The 24069-nt window shown below is 36.4% G+C and overlaps 1 protein-coding gene and 1 pseudogene across 4 annotated transcripts in view; both read left to right on the top strand.

Moving 5' to 3' along the window:
• Luzp2 (leucine zipper protein 2) overlaps positions 1–24069 on the top strand; it is a 313181-nt gene that overhangs the window by 11462 nt on the left and 277650 nt on the right. The gene's annotated exons all lie outside the window — the stretch shown is intronic.
• On the top strand, positions 2194–2945 carry LOC101608166 (annotated as a pseudogene).

Genomic DNA, 24069 nt, shown 5'->3' with positions numbered 1-24069 from the left:
GTACAAGATTATCATGGTCTTCTTCAGCCAACATAGAGGTCCCTGGGGAATTTATGAATGGATAATTATGTTTATTGATAAAAAAATGTCTCACTTGTTCTTTGACATAAGTATATATGTAAGGAAATCACAACTTTGCAGTATTTTCTCACTTTCTTAAAATGTTCAACATTGCTGGGCTTGGTGGCTCACACTTTAATCCCAGCACTTAGGAGGTAGAGGTAGGAGGACTGCCATTAATTTGAGGCCACTCTGATACTACACAGTGCATTCCAGGTCATCCTGAGCTAGAGTGACCGTCTACCTCAAAAAACAGGGAAAAAAGGTTCAACATTAACATATGTATAAAGTATAGTTTGGCTGGTGAAAAAATATCTTTTACCTTCAAGATTTATCATTTATTTATTGTCATTTTTATTATCATTCCTTCAATTGTGGGGCAGCACCCTGATTACCTAAGAACTTCCCAATTAACAACACCACTATTTCTCCAGGAATAAACTAAGGAGAAGATGTTAACATACAAACCTATGAGGGTTGGTGGGGTATATTCAATCATACCCAATCAGTATAAGTGGCTTCAAAGTCAAAGACTTTCCTTGTCTCTTAGAGATCCTGAGCAAGTGAGTTATATTCCAGATGCCAAGGATTTGAGAATGCTCTGTCCTATGAGAACACAGCTTGGAATGATGAAAAGCATCATTGCCATGTCAAATAAAACCTCATAAGTTTATGCCCCCAACTTCAATTGGGGTCAATTGTGATGATTATGATTTTATGTTGTGCAGAATGTAGTGTGTAATATATATGCTGTGGTGATGAGATGATGAAATAGAGCAATTCTACCTAAACTTACTTCCAAGGGAAAACTCTCTCCATTGGCTTTGGAGAAAGGAAGCAAATGGCTGGAATCACACTTTGTAAGAGCAGTGGGGCTCAAGAGCGGCCAAACTCTTAAAGCCTAGTGCTGCATGAAACGTGCTCAAGATCTTTATGGTAGCTGATTTTCTAATGACTTATGTCAGTAGTATCATAGAATTAATGAAGTATCATTAGCAAGAACAAAAGGTCTCATAAACAATCCCTGTTACTCAAACATCCTTGCCCTTTCAGATATGAGTGTCGACAAGTGAAGGATGCCAGTGGCCATTATTTATTGTATTCTATATTTTTGTTCAGAGACACTCTTGGAAATTCATCCAGGGCAGGACATATGTATTCATATAAAAGAGATTTTCTTTTTCTTCCTGATCAAAACTGTGACCTTGTACACTGTCCACTCTGGTAGGTTAGAGGAAGAGGGAGACAGCACTTACTACAGATATTTAACAACACAAGAAAACACCACTAGTTATGAATGCTACATTGGTCCACCAGCAAGAATAACTTGGCAGTTCATTTGTTTATAGCAACTGTGTAAATTAATATTAATAAAGAATCTGTTATAGGCCAGAAAATAATTCAGAAAATGTTAATTTCATGAAATCTGAGATGCATAACCAATACATACTTCATGGAAGGAGGAATCTAGCTATTAAAATAAAATTGTAGCACTCCCCATCTTTGGGAGGAAGCAAAAGAGTCATGGAGCTAAATGGTTTCCATAGGTTTCAAAAGTCAAAGGGCTTCAACCCAAAATTTTGTTTGGGAAAATAAATTCCTGGAAAATTAAGATAAAATTATAATAGAAAATGTCTCCTGATAGCTAATCACATGGTGTCTGAACGATGTATAGAAAAGAGAGCAGTCTTCGCGCCTCTGTTGGGTTTGCTTCATTTTCACTTCTGATGCAGTCTTTCTCCAGAGGGCTCTAGGGAACTGGAATGCTGCTCAATAGTCCTTCTACTTGTGACTGTTAAGTCCTCCATCTGTGGTAAATTAAATTTCCTAGGGGATGTTTCATGTAGTAAAGCTGATTCAAGCAAGATTGGTCAACTGACAGGTAAGCAGCCTTCCTTTTACTAGCTGTGTGACCTTTAAGGTGTGTGGAAAGTTCTGGTAAGGGATTTTCTTCTTTTAGTTGAATTGGTAAAATAGGCCATTGTGAATGTTATCAAACAAGTTCAAAAGTATGGCACTTATACTTGTTTACTACAGGCTAATTTATTTACCAATGAATTATAAAAATGGATACAAAATGTAAAGCTACTGCTACAGAAATTGTGTAGGTAGGATGACTAGAGGCTGGATAACATGGAATCGAGCAAGGTGGCGCCCCCCAAGAACGCTCCGAGGGATGCCCTGGTGATGGCACCGATCCTGAAAGCTATGGGAACCAGAGGATGAGCCAAGGGTTATAAATCAAATGTTGGAATTTGCATTCTGATATGTCACTACAATTCTGAATGATGCAAAAATTTATTCAAGTCATGCTAAGAAACCTAACGTTGATGCAGATGATGTGAGAATGGCAATCCAGTCTTGTGCTGACCAATCATTTACCTCTCCTCCTCCAAGAGAATTTTACTGGATATTGCAAGACAGAAAAATAAAACCCCATTGCCACTGATTAAGCCATATTCAGGACCCAGAGTGCCACCTGATAGATATTGCCTAACTGCTCCAAATTACAGGCTGAAGTCCGTAATGAAAACGGGACCTAATGAAGGAAGACTCGTGCCTTGGCTAAACGTTGGAGCTGTTAGCAGCAGACCTACTCCTCCTGCTGGAGCACCCCCACAAACAGTATCTCCCCAAATAAAGTTCCAGCTCCAGTGTCAGTGACGAGCCAAGGATTTGCAGTGCAGATCCCATCTTCTCAGTCTACATCTGTCAAACCAGTTCCTTCAACAACTTCAGTTCAAAATGTTCTGATGAATCCTTCAATGATTGGACCCAAAAATATTCTTATTACCACCAACATGGTTTCATCACAGAACACAGCCAATGAGTCAAACCCACTGAAGAGAAAACATGAAGATGATGATGGCAATGACACTATGTAAGGAACAAAGTCCATTCTAAATGCATTTAAAACATGTAGTCAGTTTTGAGCCCATATGCTAGACCAGAACATTCTAGGTCATCTTCAGTTTTATTTTAGAAAAATGTAGTTGTAATATTTTTCCCCTCTAGTTAAAACTGCTAGGTTTCTTTAATATGAGTACAAGTGTGTTTTTTTTTTTTTAAGTTAGGGTTCAAGTATACAAGTACTTGTTCATAAATAGTTTCATTCATACACCATTCTACAATGGTAATTCTATTTTTGGAAGCCATTCTGTGCCATGTATCACAAACAGCAAAATTTAGGTTTCAGTTTCTACAGCCTGTCTAATCTGCATTTAAACATGATTTTCTTTCATGAGGTAAAATAGTCACTTTTTTGACCAAACCTTTCAGTTTAGGAAGTATGTGTGTTGTTTCTTGGTCTTCTCAAACTTACCACCTTGACACCCTGGTCGCATGTGTTGCAGCCATCTCCCATATACTTACTCCCCATTGCACTTAAATCTAGAAGGCCGTAACTGGAAATTTAAAAAACTATTCCTTAGAATACAGCTTAGTGTCACTGCACATTTTAAAACCTTGATATACATGCCTGGTGTTCTGTAATTTGACTTGAAGCTGAAGGTTTGCCTTTGCTGTTTTACTCCACAGCAGAGTAATTGGGTTTACCCCTTGCCTATTATGCCTGTTGCGCTTACTCTCCCTTTTGACGGGTAGTTTGGAGCCAGAGACATTCAGTTATATAAGTTGGTGGCTCCACCTTATTTTCCATTTGTTAATTTAACAGAGATGCTATAGCTTAAAATCTGCCTTGATAATTAACTTACACTGGACCTCGACAAAACCACTGAACAGCAAGACTTTTCTTTGCACCACATGCATGCATGCTTTGTCACTACTGCTGGAGCCCTCCTACTGGTTCAATCAGATCATTTCCTAGCTTGTTGCTGAGGGTGTCACACATGAGATAGGATCAAACGTGACAGTTGACTCTAATAGTTCTTCTCCTGTAAAGCCAACAAGGGGAAAAAATGTGTCATGTGACTCCATTTAGGTGTACCCTGCATGGGTTTCCTAGTAAACAACCTCCTGTTTTCCATTTATATTTATATAAAACCTATAGTCTTATTGAGAAAGATTGCTAAGTTTTTGAGAATAGAAAACGAACTATTTTGTTTGGTTTGTCTTAAGTTTCACATATCCAACATAGGAAAACTTAAGCAGAATTTTCATGTTACTATTTAAAGTTTGTAGCCAAGGATCCTCAAAATTTAATCATAAGTATCTCAAAATTTAATCATAAGTATCATCTTCAGATGGTGTTTGACACGTGAGAAAGTCTAGTAACAAGGCAGAATATGTCTCATCACAGCTTCAGGGTTTATGGACATTAGGGAAAGTTGATATAAAAGCTTATAAAAACAGATCTGATCAATATCATAGGAGAAATGTGAGTTATATAGCATGGATGTCATTACTTGACTGTTCTCAGGGAGGCAGAATATCAGAAGGCCTAGGTTCCAGTCTTGGCTTCATTTACCAACTCTGTGGCCTTACCTTATCTCTGCTCTGAGCCTTGTTCTCACTAGTAATAGGAAAATAACAACTATCCCGCCTACCTCACAGGGATGTTGTGAGGACTTAACTGGAGTACGTGAAAATTCTTTCAAAATTGTAAAAGCTATATAATTATTGATATTATTTGTTCCAATATTATTAATAAAAATTTAAGCTTATGAAAAGAAATTGTGTGAGTATTATGCAGATGTAATATAAAAATATACCTCAATTTTGGGGTATGAAACTGTCATTTTTCAAAACAACCACTATGACCTAACATCTACTTCATAACAATTTTTGTTTAGCCAAGTTGGATAACTTCTTGTTTCATTTCTTATATTTCTTTTATAATCATTTCTGGTATCATAATTTTGTGTTCTGCACTGAAAGGTACACATTAAATCATTTTGAAAAAAGTTATACTTCCTTATTATATACTTATTTATACTTTTATATTTATTATATACTTATTTATTCATTATTTATTAAATTATTACTGAAGTTTAAGAATATAACACATGAATATTATATTTTATGTAAACATTTTATCTAAGTTTTCACATTAATTTCAAGATTTACTCACATACCTAAATAACTCTAAAAGCAAATCTTTTCAGTAAGGGCTTCACTTATGTTACAGATTGCTGTATGTAAGGCAGAATTCATATGTGAGCAAGCGTCCATATGTGAGGCAGCATCCATAGTTCACATTCTTCAAACCTCCCCTGAAAAAGGGTGACTTTAGCTATATATGAGGCAATACCCACAGTTTAGTCTTCAAAACTTCACTGAAAACGGGAGAATTTATCAGTTCATGGTAATTCAATGAGAATTTTGTCTTGACATAGCGAAAAACAGCAATGTTGTTATTAGCCAGAGTTATTTTTATGTTGTGTCCATAGAAAAATTTCTTTGGATGTCTACTGTGTACTATTGTTAAAAGTTCTCTTTAATTTTATGATTTCCCTGTGCAAAGGAACAAACTCCCTTCACGATTTGAGAGAAATTGAGGCCATGTCTCTCTAAGCTGTCCTGTCTTGCTTGTACTTGTGATACCCCAGGGTTAGCCTCTTGGGTAGCTGGGATTATAAGCCTCTGACACTAGGACACTTTCATCATTTGATATTATAAATGCCATACTTTCAGAACTGACTTTGAAGATTGAGGGTTACTAAACATAACTTATCCAGAGTGCTCTTACTAACTTGGGAAATAAAACAGGAATATTTATTGGAAATGAATCTTAATGAAGAAGGAATCAAACCTTTTTCTTCACATGAATTAATAAGCATTTCATAGTAAGTGAAAGTAGATAAAAACAGTGATAGAACTTAAGCTTTAAAATTTCTTTATGTAATTATTAACATATAATTTAACTTATTTAAAGCTTAGTTAAAATACTTTTATATAAGCCAGTTAGCTAGTCAATGGCAGAATTAGAAGTTAAGTTCAGGTGATGTGATACTAACAAAAGTATTCTTTGTTACTTGTGTGATGATTTTTAAAACACTTTCTTTATTTTAAGAAAAACACGACTTGCCTATATGCCCCTAAAACAGTTTAAATTTATAGTTTTAGTGAACATAAAGCAGATACCTGAAGATGCCCATTCTATGCATATTCAGTGAGAAATAGCCTTTTTCCTTGATAAAAAAAAGACAAATATAAAATTATTAAAGGGCATGTTTTTTGAATTGTGTAACCTTATTGTTGAGGATGCTAAGTTGATGAGTGGCACCTCAGAAGAATATAGTTAGTTTGAAGCATATTTAGGAGGGTTGCTCTCTACTTGGTCTTTACAGTATTTGTTCATTATTTATGGACAGCTAACAGCAGAAACTTATGGGATCAAATAGTTATTTGCTTTAATCAAATTTTTGAATTTTCATTAGCATTCTTGACTTATTGGATGTAGTTTCTGTTTAAGTTGATGTAGCCACAAACACACATAATTTTAGAATCTTTAAGTTTGGTGAATTTCAACCAGAGGATTTTTATGGCTAACCTGAATCATCCTAAATGGTGAATTCTGGTGAAAAGACAGCTGTAAAATGGAATTATCACCAACCTAGTTAAATGACTAGCATTATCTTTTCCAAAACTCACCAGTGTTTGACCAAAGGAAATGTTTAGAAATGGAAGTGTTATCAACAGGAAAGGAAGGAAGAATTGAAAATGATTCATATGAATATTTATGTCTATGATTAAATTTGAACAGCATTTTGGAGATTTCCCTGCAAGAGAAATTTGATGTGGTATCTGTGTTTCTGCCCAGGAAAGCACATGTACAAAAAAATTTGTTAATATTTTGAAAATGTGCAGAGCAATATCTGTAAGCACGATATAATAACTTTCTGAATGATATTTAGTAGAATTCTTACCAATCCAAATGGATTTGGAAAATTTATTGTGTCTTCTCACTCACCTGTTCCTGAGAAAAATAATGTAATAAATGATGAGCCAGCATAAATTTCACTTATAAAAATATTGGTACCTGGACCAGTTTGGGTTTATGAAACCTTCTTTCAGTATCTATATTGATAGTAGACATTCCAATGAAGCACCAGAAATTTAATTTTTACCAGTAAAAACCAGGCTTAATAGTAAACAATCCTGAGAGGATTTCCTTCACACAAAGCATTACAAAAGTTATTCTTCCTGCAGACAAACTGTAGCCAATACAGATAGTTCTACTTTACTTTGGGTTTCTGCTCCATTCCCCATACAGAGGCAGATATGCTCACATTTCACAAATTCTGTTAGATGGGTTAACTAGTTATAGGTAGGTAGCAAGGAAGAAAAGAACACTTATGAGCAGGAGCAGAATCCACTCGGGAAATCTGTGTTGGGCGGGTAGACTCTTGACTACACATGCCCTGCTTTACTCTTTGGCCATAGGGACTACAAATACTGTATCTCAAGGATGAGTGATACAACCAGGGGCCACATGGCAAGGATTGGAATTACATCCTGCTACCAGGGAAAGGCAGAATCCTAGGCCATCCTATCCAGTTCCTTCTAAAACTAAGGTGTTCCTAAGTAGGGTCAAACACAAGGTCATGACAATTTGATTTGAATCTGCCCAAGCTAATAACACTTCACTGGTAGTAGAATAGTTATATTTAAAAACTATAGTCAAAAAAGGGAGGTTTGTCACCAATAGGACACCACAGAAATATCTTCCCATCCACAAACCCCAAAATGAGTTAAAATTTTTGCATTTCTGGTGGTTCCCAAATGCCTAGGAGGTATTTGCCATTACTTCAATCTAAAAAAGGTTGAAATAAAACATAAGGTCTATGGCTATCATTGAAAAGTAAAACTGCAGACATGACAGCTACTTTTTTATAGTCATTTTCTTAACATTTTGCAGAGAAATAATGATATCCAAGTCATCATCATTATTACAATTACAAAATTGTAGTATATGTTCCTTAGTTATTTATAAACAAGCAAAGATATTCAGGATTGGCAAGATATAGTTCAGTGGATAAAATGCTTGCCACATAAGCATGAGAACTTGTATTCTTCCCTTTTTCAATTTTTTTATATTACATGTTCTTTTCTTTTTTCATTAGTTATGTACATACTCAGTGTGTAAACGGCCCATGTTGGTACCATACTTACCCTCGTCCCTGTCCCCTCTGAAGGAACCCTTCTCATTGGGGTGCCAGTTTTATCTCTAGCACCCAAATAAAGCAGATGCTATTGAGCACCTGTAATGTTAGGATCAGAAGGTAGATACAGAAGGGGTCCCATGCCTTGCTGGCTGACACTGTCATCCAAATGGTGATCTCTGTATTAAAAAGAAGACACTTTCTCAAAATTAAAATAGGGGTGAATTGAGTAAGGCTCTAGACATCAATTTTTTGCCTCCACACAAACACACACATGAACATGCACACACCTGTAAAATCGCATATGCCCACACAGTGTGAACATATGTGTACATACCAATGAAAGTGCATATTCCCACCAGGATGAACACATACGCACATACCTGTAAAAGCATGTATGCCCACACAGGATGAACACATGTGCACACACCTGTAAAGACGTGTATTCCCATATAGTATGAACACATGTACACACATAGTTACTGTGGTAGTTTGAAAAATGGTCCCAATTGATTCAAGAGTTTATTAAACCTTCTTGGATTTCCAGCCACCTGACAGGAGGAAGTGTCACAGGGCGGATCTTAGGGTCCAGACTTAAAACCCTAAAGTATGGGGGGCTTTGATGTTCCAGTTTTGTCTCTCTCTCTGTCGGCCTGGGAAAGTGGACCAGCTTCTCCTGCCATTACGGAATTTCCCCTGGGTCTGTGAGCTTCAATAACTATCCCTTCCTCCATAACTGTGCCTGGTCTGGAAGTTCATCCCAGTGACCTCAAGCTGTCTGCTACACTTACTCATAATGCATGTGTACACACACACACACACACACACACACACATACACACACAGAAACTACATTGGCATAGATTTACTTACAGAGATAAAGAACTTGAAGATTGGGGAAGTTATAAATTTTCATAAATACATTGTATATCTCATTAATGCTGCAGGCAACAGATTGACATATACTTGTTTGTCAGCAGACAAATTAGGAGCCTAGACTCTCTTCCATAATCCCTATAATCTTCATTTGGAAGTAAAGAAGCTGGTGGTCTTGAAGAATGAATCATTCAAAGCATAATGTGACTTATTTGCTTTTCTTTTTATGGAGATGTATATATACATACATATATATTTATTTATTTTAATATTATATTGGTTTGCTTTAAATAAACATTATGTATACCACACCATTCTACTTATACATTTTCTTATAGATGATATAATTGTTTTCCTTCCTGATAAGTGGGAGTCACCAGGCTATTTCTGATTTCCTCCTTTTAGGGTAGAGTATCATGTTACAATTTGAATACGAAATACCCCACATATGCTCTTGTATTTGAACATTTGTCCCTAACTGGTTATACTCTTTTGAGAGGTTGTGCAACTTTTGGAATGTGGAACCTAGCTAGAGGAATTAGCTAAATTACACCCACTTCTGACTCTGCCTGTTTTCTCTGCTTCCTATCTGCCTTTACTAGTGTGAGCATCCCAGGTGTATATGCCCTGTCATTAAATCCACCAAATATTTTCTGCTGTGAGTCATGTACTGCAGTCTTACTTAAAATTAATAATCTATCTAGGCATATGTGCATTTGTGCTTGCAAGAGCTTGACATGGCTGACCTTAAAAAATGTAGTTTGTCTTTCCAAACCTGATCTTTTTCAGAGTCTGAAATCTCCTCCTCATATCCAGAAGATATTTTCTCAAAGTAGAGTTTGTTAAACCAAAGGTTATCAAAACAATACTCCTGACATGTCCTAGTCTTGACATTTTTTTTTTTTTTGAGTAGTTGGGGTGAAATCCCAGTAATGATTTCCTCCTTCAAAAGCTGAGACATTGCCTTTCTACCAAAACTTATTAATACATCAACAATGCATCTATTTTAGCTGGAGTGTCAGGATGAAGGAAGAAAGCTATAGAATTTGTTATTCCTCAAGTTTCCTCAAAGAAAAAGAGTCACTAGGGTGTGTGTGTGTGTGTCTGTGTGTGTGCGTGCGTGTGTGCGTGCGTGCATGCGTGCGTGTGTGTGTGTGTGTGTGTATTCATGAGAGAATGAGAGAAAGGAGATATTTATTATAGCAAATGGATTTTATGATTATAGAGGCCACAAATTTGAACAACCTACCATCTGCAATCCAAAGAACCTGGAGAGCCTGCACTGTAAGTCAATCTGATCCCAAAGGTCTGAGAATTATAGGGCTGGCTCAGTACATACTGGGCTCAGTCCAAAACTGTGAAAATTGGAAGTTCTAACTAATATTCAAGGACAGGGAAAGATCATATCTAATGGAGTGTATTTTCATTTCCTTCTCCTTTCTGTTCTCTCTGAGTGTTAAGAACATGGAATGATGGCTCCTCAGTGTGCCAGCTCTTTACTGAGATCATGACTCAAATAGCAGACTCTCTGACCTGTACCTTCATTCACACCATGAAATTAAGTTACTCTTAGTTTAGGCATCCCATATCTCAGTCCAGTTGGCACATAAATGAAATCACCCCTTAATGGCTAATGCAGTGGCTTTTGTGTAAAGTCCTCTAAAGAGTCCATATCTTGTCGTAGAGTTTGTAAACCCTAGATAGAAAAATCTATGCTTTTGCTCTCCCATACAGAAGATGGATCTCTCTCTCAGAAGGCAACAAAAGCTCTTGAGCTTCAGTCTAAGTGTTATCAAAGAGAAATGTATTGTACTAACATTTATAAAACATTTAAATCAAGGCAATATGTATTTTCCTATAAAGGATAAAAAGCAGGATCTGTAGTGAAGTCTGTTTGGAAAGCCTTGACCTAACAATATGGAACAAGGCATTTTATTGCAGTTGTAGATTTAAAGTTTCATGGTAGAAGCATTGATTTCATAGATAGCATTTGATAAATTCCTTGTTCCTCCCAATTTTGTACCATGGGTTTTAGGATAAATTGGCTTTCTACTCATAAAATGTCTTTGACAAGTTATTTGTTTCTTTGTTTAAAGTAACTAATAGTTTGGTAGTCTTGCTTTAGGTTTCAGATGAGTTGGGTAAGGATCCCACATTCTGAAAGCATAAAATCCAGACAGAGAGTTTTATTTTCCTGAGCTGGTCTCTAACAAACAATGAAGAATAAGTGACAAAAATATGCATCAAAATATTTCACAGGTAAAAAAGGGGGGGCCTGTACATTGTGTTATGACAGAAAAGCCATAGTGGGATATCAGGAGATTTCTAACCAAGATTGATCTATCTATACATACATACATGCATGCATACATACACACATGCACGCACAAACACACACACACACACACACATTATATATATATATATAATATTTGTTTCTAAGGTTATATGATTGGGTATATTTGTCATTCTAGGTGACTAAACTGGAATCTAGTACCATCCACCACTGGTATGCAGCACTGCGATAAGGTTTTCAGAGTGATAGTCAAGTGGAGAGGGTATTAATGCTGACACAGTCTACAATATGATTATCTCTGCCCAGAAGTAATACAGTGCTGAGCATATACAATGTGGTTTTTATTGCTCAGCTATGTTTCTGCACTTTAATTTCTATGTGAATGGATACTGCAATCTTAAAATTGCTATCAACTTCCAGGGAAATATAATGTTCCATAGTAATATTATTATGGATGAAAGAATAATATAATGAAAATGAGAGTCTTTAAGGCATTATTTCCTAGGAAGGAAAAAAACACACATTTCAAGGTTAAGAATAAAAACTTGGACATAAATTATGAAATTTCCATTTTGCATTCTTTAGGGATTCTGCTGTCATTGCCCACCTTTCTTTCTTTTTTCTTTCTTTTTTCTTTCTTTTTTTTTTTTTTTTTTATTTCTAGGTAGGGTCTCACTCTAGCCCAGGCTGACCTGGAATTCAGTATGGAGTCTCAGGTTGGCCTCAAACTCACTGCAGTCCTCCTACCTCTGCCTCAAGAGTGCTGGGATTAAAGGCATGCACCAACATACCTGGCTGTCCACCTTTCTTTATACATAGTATGAGGCCACTTTTATAGAAGTTGCCATAGTTAGTTTAAATAAGAGGAAATTTATCTGGAATTACCAGCTAAAAACATTGTTTCCTGGGAAGCATATCATAAAGATGGAACAGGTGTTTACATTCAAAACATATGGTGTCATTCCCTATTCAAGTTTTTCTTTTCAATTATCATAGTCACTATATAACATAGAAGCCATGGATTCAATAAATTCATGAGCTTAAAAATTTATGGGCAAAACATGTTAGACATGTATTATGTATGCATGCATGCTTCTATTCACTATTATTTGTAACCAAATGTCAGAAATATTTTTTTCACTAAAATGTGAATCATAAGATACTACAGAGGAACTCATTTTGAATACTTCAATATTTGCCTTGACTACCCAGGAGGTTTTCTAACTGAAAAAATTAGCTGTTATCAGAAAAAATGTATAAGCATTCTAAGAGAATATTTTAAAAAGTCAGAAGTTGAAAGCTACAGATTCAGTCTGTTGCTCCTCGTGTTTTCACAGTAGGGTACATCTTCCTTGATGCTGATGTCTTTAAGTATACTTCACAGTGTACCAGGAGACAGATCAGGCATAACTTTGTGGAACTAATTCTATAAACTACATTTTTAAAAAGTCTCCTAGATTGTGAACATAATTTTCTTTGATTTCTTCTCTTAAAGAGGCAAGCAATTGTTTCATGCTTCCCCTTATTCTATAGTACAAATATATGACTTTCTCTGTGGATCTGCAGTATATGTGTGAGCAGATCTTAGATAATGAATAGAATGGGCACCTCAGTTTCTCGGCAAGTTTGTTCAGGACAGGCTATGAGTTCTGGGCATTTTCATTCCTGCATAGCTCACATCAGAAGCCTGGCCCAGTGCTGAGTACATTTTTGATTTGATTAGTTGTCAAGGTTACTGTGTTTGAGCTGACCTGTAAGTCTCACTGCATGACCCATGTTGGGTTTTACAGAAGCATTAGATAGAAGGTCTAGGAAATGTACAACTTTCCATTTCACAGCAGAATCTTCTTGGAATCCTAATTTGAGTTCTGGTCTTGATGACATTGGTTATGACAGCTTAAACATCACACACACACACACACACACACACACACACACACACACAGAGATATGTATGTATATTTGGTTTTTCAAGGTAGGGTCTCACTCTGGTCCAGGCTGACCTAGAATTAACTCTGTCATCTCAGGGTGGCCTTGAACTCATGGCAATCCTCCTACCTCTGCCTCCCGAGTGCTGGGATTAAAGGTGTGTGCCCCCACGGCCGGCTTATGACTTATATTTTAAACATCTATATCTATGATTTGGAATAACAAAGTATATGTGAACATGATCTTTCTACTCCCACTCTGCACACTCCGGAAGGACCCTTCTGATAAATGTGCACACCCTCCTCACCCTCATACTCACAACCACACTTCCCTTGTTCCCTCGCTTATCATCATGCTTGTGTGGTCATTACCCAACAGCTCAACTCTGATTCATATTTAATACTATCACAAGTTACTTCATCACATGGTCTCTGAGACAAGTTATCCCATTGTAGGCCTTCCATGACCTTCTATATGTCATCTTTTGACTTCACATTGAGAATATTTCTGGAATGTTCTTTCACTGCATACTGCTTTATAAATAACTTCTAGGTTTAAGAAATGTCAGTATTCTTAACAAACTATGTTCTGTACTTGAAACTACATTCCCTATATAAATATGGACCTCATAGATGTAGTTTCTCTTTATGTGAATCAAAGCTTAATTTTAAAAGAATGTTTAGTTTTTCATTTGTAAACATGACAATAAGTTAATTGTGGATTCCAATTTAACACTTTTGTAATTGCAGGTTCATATTGTTGCTGTTATATTAGACAAATTTATAAAAGGCATCTTGAAATAGAGCTATATAGTTTCAGTGCTCATGCAAAGGCAAGTACAAAACACTTCTCAAAGCATGAAAGCAAGACTGGAAGAAACTATGTCCACCTTTAATAGGATATATGTTTGGATGAATGAACTCTGTGGTTTTTCCATACTTCCCAAATGTTTCACACATATGTTTCATTAACCATAAAGAAGATTAAAAATGAATATTTTCATTTCCTACTTAAAAAAAAAAGAATGTTTAGTTTTTATAGCAGTGAGGACAGTATGGAAAGCATGTAAGAATGAATGAAAAGAAAAGCATCCTCAACTCTATCCTTGGAATTTTAAATAAATTCTTTAGCTTTAAAGGGTTGAAGTGAATAAATCAATCCATATTTATTCAATTAAAACATAGAGCTTTAAAGCCTAAAATAGAATCGCTTTGTTTACAAATCCTGGTATATGGAACACATTGGTAATTGTTACCATTATGTCAAGTTATAGGTTTTGATTTCCTACTAGCAATGAATTAAGGTCCTTGTAGCTCATTTTCACAGGCAAATGAACCAAAACAGAAAATTTTATTACTTAATTGAAGGTGCCAACTAATCTTCAGAACATCAGAGGTGTTGATGGACTTTGCTTTAACATAAGCTTTCCTCAATTCTTTTTTCCCAATGTATTAATTCTGAAACCAATGTAAATGTATCTTGAAGACCTAGGCGTGGTGGCGCACGCCATTAATCCCAGCACTCGGGAGGCAGAGGTAGGAGGATTGCCATGAGTTCAAGGCCACCCTGAGATGACAGAGTTAATTCCAGGTCAGCCTGGACCAGAGTGAGACTCTACCTTGAAAAACCAAAAAAGAAAAAAAAAATGTATCTTGAAGATAAATCTTATAGCTTTATACATGGAGAGAATGAGTAAATAAAAATTAATACATTTAACACATCCAAATTAAACAATGCAAAATAATGATTTCTTAATGTAGTCCGGGCAAAGCCTCCCTCAAAGTCCTGAAGTCTAGTCATAAGAGCAGGGAGAGGCTGTGACGCTTCCATTCCTTCGTCTTCTGAATGAGTCAGAATTGAATTTGTCTTGAATAAGGATGTTGCACAGACATAGAGATGGAATGAGTCCAGTGCTCAAGTTGATTTTATTAGATATTGGAAATGTTTCAGAAAATTAGTTGGCCAGTTTTGCCACTTCCTGACAAATAATAAACATGCTAAGTGATACATTTCATTATGAAAATCATTTCATTAGGACATTTTTAAACAAAAGAGTTTTTGTTGCATGCAGATTAGAATGTGAGTCATGGCTAGTTTCCTGCACTTTCCACTCAAGACAACATAAGTGGTTAATGCACAAATATGTTGTCCATTCAGAAGGATGATGTGTCCTTTTGAGAATGCAGTGGGTGGCTCATGGTGGGTTCAAGGCCTTCATACTGACAAGAGCTCAAGAGTTCTTCTTTGGAGAGTCCAATCTATTGACTCGGAAGCATCTAAATGAAAATTTTGATTTTTTTCCTTATTAGGAATAAATATTCCTTACAGTTTAGGTAATGACAATCAACCTGTTCTCCAAAGTCTTCTGTTATGCCTTTGAGCACTGATTTTTACCTGACCCAAGAGCATCATTGCTCATAATTTATATCATGAACTCCTTCAGGGTCCTTGTCTAGCACTTTCAGTAGAAGTATGTAATAAAACAAAGCAAAATGATCACTTTAACTATGAGGTGTAAAGTAGTGATTGGAAAATGCAAAGGAGTGAGTCAGTGAGCTAGGCCAGCCAAGGAGTATAAGAAATTTCTGGGTTTGAATGCCATTCATCTAACTCAATTCTTTAGTTGATAAACTCAAAAAGGTCTATATTTGATCCCATCTGTTATTTCCTTAATACTATATGAAACGTACTCACTTGCAAACATTTGGTTTCATGTAGTTTACAGTATATAAGGCTTGCTCACCAAGCTGAGATTTGTGCACAAGTAGAAGAGAATTGTCTGAAGACATGAACATGGCTTTCTCTTAGCCTTGGCTGCAGTTTCCTCTACCAGTGTTCAGGATTTGTATCTGGGGTCTTCACTAACTAGAAATCTGTACCGAGAAGAGGGTACCCTAAGTTCTGTGCACTCAAACCTCTGTGTTGATACACTTCAGTGATGATAGCATCTCAGGGTTATGCAAATGTGGGGATGGGAAATAATTAGTAACAATACTTAGCCTCACACTGCTTTGTTCGGTAGTTGGAAACTATGCTTATTTTTGCTTATGCATCACAGTGTCTCACCTAGATAGACATCATACAGACACACACACATACACACACACACACAGAGAGAGAGAGAGAGAGAGAGAGAGAGAGAGAGAGAGAGAATTAAAGGAAATTTATTTGGAAAAGCACACTAATGACACTGAGACAAAGAGAATGCTCTTGATAAAGGAGAATGTAAGGTGGTAAGAATTTTCTTATACTCCTTATATATGAACACAGTGAGCTGGCTGTGCAGGCACACTACTATATCCACTTTTGGGAACTGAAGGCAGAAATATCAGGAGTTCAAGGCCTTCCTGAGCTATGAGTTCAAGAACAAGTAGCAGTACAAAAGAAGTCTGCATCCACTGCAGCAAAAAAAAAAAAAAAAAAAAAGAATAAACCATCTGAGTATGGTGATGCACTGCTTTAATGCTAGATCTTGTAACGGAGGCTGAAACAATGATTGAGAATTTCATGCCAACATGGGTTGCACAGGGAGGTAATTTCTCAAAATAATGACAACAAAAATGAATAGCATATTGAATTTTACTTTTTATAGATTTCAAACACTTTTTGTAAGAGGTTAGCAAAAAAGTTGGAGAGAGAGAGATAGCTGGAGAAAGAATGGAGAGTGAAAGAAGGTAAGCTTTATATATAAAGCCCAAAATTAACAGTATTTGAAGCAGGATTTGGTATTAATGTTAATAATGAGACAGCCTTGTTAGGTTTCAAACCAAAACCAAAACCATAAGAGAAAGAACTGATAAATTGCATCTGAGCAAAATCTGAAATGTTGATTTATATAAGCTGCATGTGAAAACAACTTAAGCTATGAGTAGCAGCAGAGTATTTATAAATTGCATGTTCAAGAAAGGATTAATGTGCACAGTAGACAGAGATCACTCAAACAATGGCAAGCTATGGAAGAAAACTGAATGGAGTAGCGGTACATATGCCATTGATGATGATGATTAGCTTTTGAATACTTCAAACTCAAAAAGTTGTACATACTACCTGATTATATTTTTCCTATAACCATTATATTTACTGTAGTGTTTTTAAGACAAGGAAAAATCAATGAGTATACCAACAATTCAATAAGGAAAATGAGTGAGATACATAAGCTGACAATTCTTCAGTGAAAATCAATTGCAAATAAGTGAGAAAAGTAATAAGCCTCTTTCTACCAGTGGTGACATTCTGTAAAACTATGGTAGAATTCAAGATGAAGACACTGACTTTAATATATCCCAGGGTTGAAGTACTTTCATTAGCACTGAAAAAAGAATTAGGGGTCACTGGATATCTTTATTTGTTTATCTGCCTAATGAAGCCTCACATTTCTCTTGACTTTTCTCTGTTGATTTTTTCTTTAATTTTTATATTGGGACAGGTGGCTGAGCCCAAGTTGTTGGGGATCTTGGAGCCTGGACTTTAACTCTTAAATGGCCAGAAACACCAGGCCATTTTTTCCTACAACAGTAATAATTATGTATTCAAAAAGGACAGATTAGGGTTTCTTTACAAAATTTATTCTTTATCATTATATAATCATGGGTTTTAATAGTCTGCTAAGGCATGTGTAACCAAGCAACTTCTGAGGAGGAAACTAATGAGGGCTGTGCTAAGCCATCTTACCAGAGTGGCAGACATTTCTAAACTTAGAGACATTATATTGTTGCACACTTTGCCAGCAATAAGTTGTAGGATTATGAGGACAATTTCTCCTACTAAATAGCTCAGAGTATCTCTCAATGGTATAGATCTCATGGCCTAATATTTGAATCTAATAAGTATGAACATATTTTAGTCAGAAATATTGTCCAATTGCTTTTACTCCCCAAAATTAAAACGTAGTTGTTATAACTTAGCAAGTTACTTGAGAATGGGAGGAACTTCAAATTTCAGTAAGGCTTTCTGAAGGCAGAACCAACCTCACCAATCGACAGCCCAGTATTTCATACACTAAAATATTCCTAGATTTTTAGTTGTCTACATGAATTTTTATTCTCTTGTTGTGGCCAAATATCTGACATGAAGATGAAGCAATATAAGGGAGAAAGGTTCACTTTGGCTGCAGACTGAGGGCATGCAGTCTGTCCTGGTGGCTGACAAGCTGAGGGGAAGCTGTCTATTCTGGTGGGGAACGCATGATGGCAGGGGCTGAGCCAGGTGAGCCTCATCACAATAGCTGTTCTTCCTTCCTGGCATCAGGACTTAATCCTTTGGGGCTTATACTAAGGATAGAACCAAACAGCAGTGGAACTGGACCGGCGCCCTCCTCATCATTACTGCCAGAGTACCGATGTAATGGAAGACACAGGGAAGGGCTTGGGGAGGACCAGGTGAAACTGAGGGAAGTGATTAAAAATATTTTGTCTTTAGTAATGATATTTTCCTACAGCATAAAGAACTGTGATTATTCTGCTTTTATTCATTGCTCTTCCTCTCCCATGGATCCCTCTGCTACCGAGTAACTCCTTAACAAATACTAGCCCTTACTTCATATTTCCTTGTTATAACTTAAACGAGCATTTTCCTTACATGTTTGTCCTCATGGCTACTTTTTGTAAAGAGTGCCTCCTGGGGACGAGTGTTTCTAGAAATGAAGAAATTATGTTCTTTACATAATCTTTAAGGGCACACTGGGCTTTCTTGATACTTCTTTTTAAATAATATACTTGATTGTGTTTTGTAGAGTTGTAGCTTTCACCCTGAACCAACTTCTAGGCAGAGATATCAGCTCATGAAAAATATTGACTTTCATTTCTGGGAGCAAACTAAAATTGAAATGATTGTTGCCTAAAGAAAATGAATGCAGCCACCAATGGGATCAGATTAATTGCCTTTTAATGTAATTTTGAAGAGTTAGGATTTGAGTTGATTAAAGTAGGGAAGGGAAATGATAATAGAAGTTGGTTTACTGTTGTTTTTCCTCTGTATAAACAATTAGAAAGTGTTTTATCTGCAACTTATGATTTATTACATGCCCAGCCTGTCCTCTCTTAAACCAAAACATGTATATTTAAGAAAGGTCTTTGGTTGAGATCACATTTTTGACATGTATTAGTTAAATATTAAAATAATCTGAAATAAAATGTGAAATAATTTGGATGCCATCTCAGAATGTAAAGGGAATGCTTATAAACCCTCAAATCAGCCTTATTTATATAATATTTTTTTTCTTGTGATATATTTATAGTGGCCATTTTCCTTTCTATTCATCATTTTAATAAACACCACAAAACAAAATACCATGCAGATTGTCAAGTAGTGTGGTAGTCAAAGGTAAACATCAAATGTCCCTCAGGTGACATCCACCTATTTTTGAGACAGGGTGCCTAATTGGCCTGGAATTTACTAATTTAGCTATACTAGTACTTTGCACACATACACATGCACCCTCAGAGATGTGCTTTCACTTGCACACACAAATAGTACAAGCACATATGCTCTCTCAGACATAAGCATTAAAGAATATATTACATTCCTTCCTCCATCTCTTATTCTTCCCTCTCTCCTGTCTCTTTCTTTTAATTTAATTTTTATTTTTATATATTTGAGAGAGTGGGTGCACCAGGGCCTCCAGTGACTGCAAATGAATTTCAGATGCATGAACCTCCTTGTGAATGTGGTTTACATGGATCCTGGGGAACTGAACCTTGGTCCTTTGGCTTTGTAGGCTATTGCCTTTTCCTCTAAGCCATCTCTCTCCTGTTTCTTATCTTTCCTTCTTTCTCTCCTCATTACCCTCTTTTTTCTTTCAGTATTTTAAATATTTATTTAGCAGGAAAAAGATTGAGAAATGAGAGAATGGGCATTCCAGGGCCTCTAGCCACTGCAAACAAACTCCAGATGCATGCACCACATTGTGCATCTGGATTTATATGAGTACTGGGGAATTGAAACTGGGTCCTTGGTCTTTGCAGGCAAGCATCTTAACTACTGAGCCATCTCTCTAGCCCCTTGCCTATTTTCTTTATGTTTCACAGGATGAATGTTGTCTGAGTTATATATCGGTCACTTTTATTGAGTTTATCTGTTTCTGTTTGTGTTTCCTAAATAAATAATTTTGCTATGACTATTCCACCCCCAGGAGGGCTACAAGTTAATAAATTAATTAACACCAATAATCGTGTAACTCATGACAATGAGGGGAAGGCAGACTATGAGTCCATTTCCTGTCAGGTATGGACAGAGCATGCTCATCTCATACCAAATCCATTCAGCTTTATTCAGATGTGACTCATGAACAACAACAACAACAAAAAGTTCTAATTAAAAGGCCCAAATTTCTTTTTTTTAATTTTTTATTAGTTTTGTGCTCAGCGAATACAGACAGTTTGGCACCATTATTAGGCTCATCTGTGACCTACCCTCTCCCCATGGACCCTCCTTGTGGAGGTATATGGGTCGTGCATTGTGGAGTTAGCCCACAGTTATGGGTAAGATAAATGTTTCTGCATATCATGACCCAACATATGGCTCTGACATTCTTTCCACCACCTCTTCCGCAAAATTTCCCTGAGCCATGTTGGGTTCATTTTTGGTCTGCTTCAGTGATGAGGTGTTGGGGGCTTCTGGGGCTCTGGTTCTCTCATTTGGTAGGAGTTGATTTTTCTCTGTGTTGGTCTCCTTCCTCCTTGTGCTGGTATCTGGTTCACCAGGAAAACAGCACTCTTGCTTGTTTTGCCAATTTTCCTTAGTTTCAGCTGGGGCCCTTTTGAGGTATGATAGGGTGGCTCTCTCCTTAGGATTTGCATTTATGTGGAAAAGAGAAGCAGACCAGGACAAATGAGATAACCCTTATGCTTTTTATAGAGAGTTTAATAAGTGTAGGCCCTCTTGTAGCCCATGATTGATGGTAGCTTGATATTGGAGAGTGGGCTTATGTTTGGATATGGTTCTGACTTGTTTCCCAGTTCCAGCTAGGGGTCCTGTACCACAGAGGGGATCAGTTAGCCAAATCGAGAGCAGTTGATTCCCCACCATGGCTGTGTGTCACTATTGCACTTGTGTGAGCATCACAACAGGTTATTTGCTGCTAAGTAGGTTAGACCATGAGTTGCTTGCACAGACATTGGTCATTTCCCCCAGTTGCCCATGTAGCACCTTCTGGCACTAGACACACTGACTGTCTGGGGACTGACTCTCTCCTGGCTTCCAGCCATGCCATTCCATTTTACTTGTAGAGACCAAATTTGAGGTATTTCTTCCTCTTTTCTAATATTTACTGGTTGTAAATTTTGATTTCAGTACCCTTCAATTAATTAAAGAAAATGTATTCTGGGGCTAGAGGGATTGCTTAGAGTTTAAGGAATTTGCTTGCAAAGCCAAAGGACCCAGGTTCAATTACCCAGGACCCTTGTTAGCCAGATGTACAAGGGGGCACATGTGTCTTGAGTTCATTTGCAGTGGCTGGAGGCATGCCCATTCTCTCTCCCTCTCTTCTTCTCTTCCTCTCTCCCGCTCTTTCTCTGTCAAATAAATAAATAAATAAATATAAAATATTTTTTTAAATTTTTATTAACATTTTCCATGATTATAAAATATATCCCATGGTAATTCCCTCCTAAAATATTTTTTAAAAGGTACTCTGATTCTATCATAAAGAAGTCCAAAAATCTCAAACACAATATCAACATAAATTCATGGAGGAAAATTAGGTTAGTCTCATCACTGTGGGAATTGAAGACATCCTAAATATGTAACATGAACATTAACATTTGTGATCTGACAATTTTACAATTTGCTGTTTGTAACAATTGTCAGATAGAACTTCAATTTGAATTTGATTAAAGAATACTAACGAGAAAACACTAATAAGTATCAGGTTATTGACCCATCTATTATCCATCCATCTTTCTTTCCTCTCTTTCTCTCTTTTTCATTCTTTTTTCCTTTCTTTTCCCCCCATTTATGTGTTTCTACACAAATACATACAGGTATGGATAGTAAGCATAATCCACTCATATTGGTTAGTGTTCTAATATTTTATTCTAGTGAATTAATCTAATCCAATCACCCAACTTTGTAAAGAATCTACATTCTGATTATTTTCACATTTAATTCCCCTAGCTTTCATTGCCTATCAGATGGTATATTATCGTTACCTTTGAACACTTCACATGGATGCCCTCCAACAATTTCCAAGTTAAGATGGCCCTACTATGCTGCTATGTCTATAAATTACACTGGCCAGGTATCATGTTGTTTCAGACACAACCTATCACAGCCTAATCTTTTTCACATGATAATGTTCACACTGAACCAATTACTAAATCTATTCAACCCAGCTTCCTAAAATAATCATAATAGCCACAGTTCTTGATTCCAACTATTAATAGTCAAAGAGAGTGATTTTCTAACTTCTAACAACTAGTAATGGTTATGAACAATGTAAATCATCTCAATAAAAGCTGTCATGACATATTTGTCAGTTTTATCCATAAAGAGACAAAAACCACGGACAGAAGAAAGAGGTTTAAATAAGGGGATCAACTTGGCACAACAGGCACTTTTCAAGACAGATGGCAGCACCGTCAGGGTTTCACAGTTAAAGTTTAATGCCTCAGAACCAGGGAAGCCCGTGGTGCAACTTTGTGACTCAGTCAGAACGTGTGAGAACCTTGGGTTGTGAGGGACATGAGTTAAAATCCTGGAGATCTCAAGCTGTAGAGTCCTGATTCTCATATTTGTGAGAAAGAAGAGAGCAACTCAGCTCCAGAAAAGAGAGGACCTCTCTTCCTCTTTCACTGATCTCCCAGCTTTTGGGTGGAGCCATTCACATTACAGACACATATTCCTTGACCATGCCCCAACGCCTGGGTCAGAGTACCCTGGAAACTGCTTTATTGCATGCCTACAGAAGAATCCCCACCAATTCTCAGAAATCTTCAAAACAGACAAGTTGATACAACCCTAACCCTAACCCTAACTCTTATGTAACCATTAACTTAATAATTACAATATTTTTCCAATTTTTAATTCTATCATTTTCACCTTCACATTGATGCTTGTTCTGCTCCACTATTTCACTTGGAATACAAAACATTGATCTTTCTACACCATCCTGCCATAAGTATATGGAAACTTAATATGAAGAATAATTTGTTTTCATCAATTATTTTAGTTTGAAATAACTTTTATTCAAAATACAGAATACATTTTTGTTTTTCCCTGTTTTTATTTGTTTTCAAGGAGAAAAGGGAGAGAGAGAGGGAGAGAGAGAGAGAGAGAGAGAGAGGGAGGGAGAGAGAATGGGAACATCTGGGCCTTTAGCTGTTGCAACTGAACTCCAGATATATGAGCTACTTTGTGCATCCAGCTTTATGTGAGTACTGAGTACTTGAACCTGGGTCTTTAAGCTTTGCAAATAAGTGCCTTAACTGCTGAACTATCTCTCCAGCCCCATTTTTCCTTTAATTACAATACTTTGATCTCTTATCTTCCAAAACACAAAGTGGCAATAAGACTTTAAAGTTATAATAAAGTCATGGAATTTCACCATATGTGCTTTTAGGAAATAAAATAGTATGTTTATTTCTATAACTTGTATAACAAATATAACCATCCAAATTAGTTCATGTTCTATGTCCCTTAGTTATAACAATTACATTTTAATAACTCCATATGTATATAATTCTATGAATATATTTTTGATATGCATTTGTACTAAGCAGTTACCTTATATTTTTTCAATTATGTAATTGCTTTAAAATTTCATATTTATTTATTTGTTCAAAAACTTGCCAAGGTATCTGCTCTTATTTTTAACCTTTTTTAATTTTAATTTTAATTTATTTATTTGAA

The sequence above is a fragment of the Jaculus jaculus genome, chromosome 3 (genome assembly GCF_020740685.1).
Source record: "Jaculus jaculus isolate mJacJac1 chromosome 3, mJacJac1.mat.Y.cur, whole genome shotgun sequence".
NCBI classification, from domain to species: domain Eukaryota; kingdom Metazoa; phylum Chordata; class Mammalia; order Rodentia; family Dipodidae; genus Jaculus; species Jaculus jaculus.
Note: the sequence above shows the minus strand (reverse complement) of the source record. Positions and strands in the feature narration are given on the sequence as shown.